At 40.4% G+C, this 6,103-nt stretch overlaps 1 long non-coding RNA gene across 1 annotated transcript; it reads right to left on the bottom strand.

Annotated features, from left to right (window-relative positions):
- Positions 1-2,087: 2,087 nt before the first annotated feature.
- LOC310763130 lies at positions 2,088-5,357 on the bottom strand. The gene is made up of 3 exons (XR_014548504.1): positions 5,246-5,357; positions 4,147-4,194; positions 2,088-2,177 (listed from the first exon to the last, which is right to left on the bottom strand). It is a non-coding gene; the product is annotated as an uncharacterized lncRNA (long non-coding RNA).
- Positions 5,358-6,103: the final 746 nt, after the last annotated feature.

Raw genomic sequence — 6,103 nt, 5'->3', positions numbered from 1 at the left:
CTGCTACTCTGCGCATATATGTACCCCACTTAGGATCTCACTCTCAGTTATATCCTGCCTTTCTTCTAAGGAGCAAAAGGCGCTATACATAGCATTTTATACACATAACTGTGGTGCAGCCAGCAGAAGCCTAGTAGCTGATATGCTCCAGGGATCTCTGCAGACAGTGAAAGGAAATGATGACTGAACAGCCATAAAGGGGCAAAAAAGAAGCTAAGCTAAAACACGCCCCATACTCCACATCATAGAGTACCAGTATATCATGAAGTATTCTATCATACACATGTAAAACACATATCATGAGACTTTCAAAAAGGCCCAGTTCATGATGTTCCCCTTCTCAGCATCATGTGGACTCAGCTGCATAGACCAGGAATGAAGGAGTTAGTTTGGAGAAATACCACAACAGAACCTGCATTTGGGGTTTTGTGCCCAACAGGGCCCCTTTTTCTATGCAGTGCCTACTACTTGGGAGATGTTGATGGAGGAAAGGCTGTTTAGCTAATACTCTACTAGGATCGTGGAAAGAGACTCTAGACACCTCACTGGTGTACAATATCCCCAACCATGTGGTGCATGTGTACATTTTTCATAACCCTGGAACTCAGCTTTCTTCAAAACAGTATAACTGTAAGCATTTTAGGCATGTGTGTTTTTAAATAGTTCTGTACAGCTACAGTGTAACCACTAAGTTATTTCATATAATTTCAGTATTAACAAGGCAAAAATATAACCAAAGCTGCTTTAAAGGGATCAGAGCCCTTCATAGTTCTCAAAGAAGCTATGCCTGTATTGTGGATTTGATTTTCCCCAATGTCTTTTATGCTCTCAAATATTTATTTATCAGTTTCCAAACCATGTAAAAGGGAGAGGGGCAACATAAGGTCAATAAAATCTAAAGTCATGATAAATAGTAATGGCCCCAATGATCTTGGAAAGGAAATGTGTTTTCACATCAACTGTCCATTTAATCTTCCTACGCTGGACACTTTTTGAACACTGTAAACAAGGAATGCCAACTAAATGCAGTACTGATAAGATTTCCAAACCTTATCATGCCCATAAATAATATGCGCTGAAAAACTTGAGTTACTTTGTTCTGTTAATGGTTGTTTGGATGGTGGTACAGGAGAGGATACAGTTGCAGAACAAACATAAAGTATTAGATAGAAGACAGTGACAGAGATAGCAGAGCAGAAGTTGCTTGACTTTTAGTACTGGCATATTATATAAACAGTGGAATCAAAGGTAAATGTGGTTCTTTCCAGAACTCAATAACAATGTTGGCTTCGTACCTATGGGACCACCTCTCTTGGTATGCCCCGTGGAGGACCTTAAGGTCCATAAATAACAACACTTTGGAGGTCCCAAGCCTCAAGGAGGTTAGACTGGTTTTCAACTAGGGCCAGGGCCTTTTCAGCACTGACCCTGACGTGGTGGAACGCTCTGTCACAAGAGACTAGGGCCCTGCCAGATTTGACATCTTTCCGCAGGGCCTGAAAGAAGGAGCTGTTCCGCCTGGCCTTCGGCTGAAACTCACTCTGACCCCTTATATGGGATTTGGTATATAAATTTTCCCTTGGCTTTTTTGCTGGCCCATGTAGGACCAGCATGGATAGCTGGCTCGGGTGAATATCTTATGTTTCCTTCCTTTGTGGTCTTGATTTATGGGCTGCTACTAAAATGAGGCTGCATTTTAAGCTGTATTTTAAGCCATATTTTAATTAACTGTTTGTTTGGGAAAGAAAGAAATAATTTTAATTATACACTACTAAAATTGTGCTAATTTTCTTTTGTTTTTGTTTTCTACCATAGATATTAGCTGTGGTTTTAAAATATATAACCCTAGGAGATATGGAGTAGTTCCCATTTTGGTTACCAATTTTAAATGACAAATTGAAAAAATCTGACTAGAACTTTTGCGAATATAAGTCATAATACCTTGCCTCTAGTTTGTGTAAAAAAAAAGCCTACTGTACAAAGATAAAATTTATATTGCTTGTCTCCCCACTTTTGCCTCTGGCCCAAACCACCACTAGCATGTAACCCCAGAAGATTGCCCTAAAGGGCATGTTTCTTACCACTGAGCTAACAGAATACATCTAATTGGAAATCTAGGACAAACATGAACACCATATTGCGACAAATATGAACAGTAGACTCACCATCTGCCCATGCTGGAAAAAAACAAATATATTGGCATTTAGCAGCCTATACAGAAAAACATCCTCTTTTATGCAATACCCACAGGGAATTAAATAAGGTTGATTTTTTATTTGAATTATTAAACTAGAGTTATGAAGATCCTTTTATGAGGGTTGTTGTTTAGTTGTTTAGTCATGTCCGACTCTTCATGACCCCATGGACCATACAGTGCTCATGGAACACAAGAAGGGCAATGGAAACTTTTTCATACATATTATTATTATTATTATTATTATTATTATTATTATTATTATTCTGGATTGCCCCAGCCATTCTGGGCAGTATTAAATATTATTAGCCTCCTGTTCTGTCCGCACTAAGGGCTGTTCCTCATGTTACTGTTTGAAATGGAAATGTCACCCCTAGATAGTTTTCCATTATCATTTTCAGATGAACTTTTCAGGAATCAAAATATTACTCCTTTTTAAAGAGAAAATCACATGTTCCTGTTTCTTCCTTCTCTTTCAGAGGCTGCTCACATATTCCATCTTTAAGTTAGAGTGTCCGTTTTGTATGAAGAATATTTCTTAGGAATGTACTTGCATGCATCAACAGGTGGCAGTTTCACTCTCCCAGGAAAAAGGCATGAAAACTAATAGGTTTTCAGATGTGATCGACATCAGCTCTTACCATGGGCATTCAGAAGAAAACATCATGTGAAACGGACTTTATAAAATCATCTGGAATTAATCTAATGAAATCAAGAACCTCCTTTGTTTATGCACATTTCTGTGAAGCTGGGAGATAGGAAACACTCCATCCAAATCTTTTTTTTCCAGAACTCAAAAGGTCAAATGGTGGCCAAAAGCTTACTTACACCCTAGTTCCTTATTTCCCTCCCCGCCACACACCTATTTTAGCTATTTGTAGAGTGGATACATGCCTTTGATAATATCCTGCACCAAAATGAAGAAAAGCAATAGGCCAAGAATGATTCAATGTAATCTCATAGAGAACGCTCTCCTAACTGTGTGAGTGTACGATTTGCAGTGGCACAAAGCTAATTGTGAGATTTCTTATTTGTTATTTTCATTTGGGGCAATCACACATTTAGGACTGTTCCTCAAACATGACAATATTGATTGGAGAAAATCATTGTAGATGTCCCAGGGGTCAGTCCTTCAGTCATGAAGATATAGGATACAGGCCAAAGTTTATGTTGGGTTTCAGGGTCTTTTTAAGTTTCCTGTAAATATCTGGGAATTAGCAATCAGCATCATTTTCAAAAATGAAAACTGAGTGTGAAAGGGTTGGGGGATGAAAGGCATGCTTAAAGCATTCCCCGATCACAGTTTTTCACTCGAAATCAACCTCTCCTTTCACTAGACTGGGTTCTGTACAAAGAATGGAGTGTTTTAATATCCAGGTGTGTGCAGAAACCACTCACCTGGTGAGATGGAGCTGCTACACTAGCATCTTAGCAGGTGGGTCACTGCTTACTGGGAGGTACCGTGGAAGGTCCAAGGTTGCAGGGAAGTCAGTTCAGTGAAAACACATTGGCAGGAGTTTCCCACCAGCAGGGAAGTTCATGTAGCAAATCCACCCTGTCCTTCAAGCTGCTTCTGGCTGTATGGCTTCTGTCTTCATAATAATTTATTTATTTTGAATTTATACCCTACTGTTCCTCCCAAAGGGTTTCAACGCAGAACAACGAAGCTAAGAGCAGAATATCTCTCAAATCCTATCTGAGTGTGTGTTTTCTTCTCTTTACTGTATTCTCACAGAACTTAAAGTCCATCATTTTGGCAGTCAAATTTCCAATGTTAGTCCTACTCAGAGTAAAACACATTACAATTAATGGACATGACCACTGTAGGCCTATTTCAATGGGTCTACTCTAAGCAGGATTATCATTGGATACGACCTGTTTTCTAGACCTGAAACACATAATATTTTAAATCCCATGATACTTGGAAAAAGCAAAACAAAGTGAGTTCTTACCGGTAGTTTCTGGTGTGGTGGTTGTGGTATCAGGAATGACTGTGTAACCTGTAGTAGAAGGAATTGGAAAACAACATTGCAGGTATATGTGTATAACTGTGACATCTCCTTAGAGGGGCGACTCCTGAGTCTTCCAGTCTACACCATTAACCTATGCCCCCAAGCATACTGGGATAACTTGGTTGGTGCTATGTATGTCTCCTAACAACATAGCAACCCGTTGCATGGCCCTACTCAATAAGCTCATGAGCACAAATCATAACTGCTCAGTAAAAAGGACATCTGGAGCATCTGTGAAGGAGGGGTGGATGGAAGAGAGTCAGGATCAGACCAAGACATTTTCCTTCCTTAGGCATCAAGATGCTGGCCCCGCCATTCCATGCACAGTAGCTGACTAGACTGGCAGTTCAAACTTATTACAATGCTAGCTATGGGACAATGACCTCCACCACTTCTGAATGGAGCAGGCTAGATGCAGACATCAGAACAGGCCACATGGCACATGCAGCTACCCTTCAATAACAGTGTACAGCCAGAGTGTTCAGGAGAAGCAGCCTGGGGCTGCGGCCACTTCCCTACCCATCCAGCACAGTTCCCCACACCTGCCCATACAAGAGACATTTTGGAACAATGAAAAGAATCAGTATGTGAAGTATCTAAAGATTACTTAGAATGCAATCCTAAAATATTGTGGTGGACTAATTTAAGATGTACCTTATTACTGATTTTTTAAGAAGTGCTATATTGACACAGTTAGTTTCCCATGAGCTCAAGTGAACATTTTGTTGAGTTCTGGCATTTGTTTTCTCTTTTTTAAGCTATAAAAATAATTCATGCTTTACTTTCATCTAAAGTTCAAAGCCTATTCTTGCTCTTTCATTATGGAGTCAGATCAATGGCCTATCTGACCATCAGTTCATTTCTAACCGTGATCATTTCTGGATAACTGAAGAGGCATCAAATACAAAATCATGCTGTTATAGTCATGTTTCGTAACTTTGCAAATACGTCCCCAAATTGTTGCCAAAATCTGTAAGTGGAACTTAGGTAAACAAACTTTCTACATCTAATGTACTCTGGGATTAAGCCCAGCAATTACCTGAGACACCTGGCAAAGCCAATGTACTGAACAGCATCACCCAAGCAACCATCACTGTGGAATCCATCTCGTCAAGACTTCTGTCCAGGTACAAAAAGCTCCCCAACTCAAATGCTTGTGGTAAACAGCACTGTTGTGTATATGTACTTTTCTGTCTCTGCCATAAATCTTATGACGCGTTTTATTTGTTCATCCCATATCTTACTTTTAACATTTCCTTATCTACCCAAAGGTGAAGCATTTGGGTCATAATGTTGGCTGCAGAAGAAGACTCAATTGACACATGGAAGCCCCTATTTGTGTATATGAGGCAAGGAAATGACTTCATGGATGAGAGGATAATTTTCTTTGACTGGAAACCATTTGCTGAAGTGGGGCAAAGCTCTTCATTTGCACACCAGAGTAAAGGAGGGCAAAGGGCAAAGCACTACCATGAATTTTTAGCAATGAGTGGAGGGGTATTCAACATAGATTTATGGCCCATGGGTGCAGCAGGAATGATACACACTAGTGCTCAGTGAAATTAGGCCACAGCTTTATACAACAGGTAAGGAGTAGCAAGGCAATGGGTAAGAATTGGATCATCATTCCAATCAGACCTTGCTGTTGGAATGGTCTTCTGGGAAGTACCTAATGTACTTTGAATTTGACCAGTGTTGGATCCTGGTATGGGGCAACCCAAGCATCCAGGAACCTATGGGGCAACCAGAAGATGGGTTTAGACAAGGCAAGGCCCAACCCAAGCTGGGACATGTCTGTTTCCCCTGAAGTGAGAGGAAAGGTGCTGGACCATCCCTAGAGGACACTGGACCAACCCACCACTGATTTGCAACAGCTGGCCTTGACACCAGACATCTG

Source organism: Podarcis filfolensis (assembly GCF_964270895.1).
Source record: "Podarcis filfolensis genome assembly, chromosome: 5".
Classification (NCBI taxonomy): Eukaryota; Metazoa; Chordata; class Lepidosauria; order Squamata; family Lacertidae; genus Podarcis; species Podarcis filfolensis.
The sequence above is the reverse complement of the archived record's forward strand: the minus strand, read 5'-3'. Positions and strand labels throughout refer to the sequence as shown.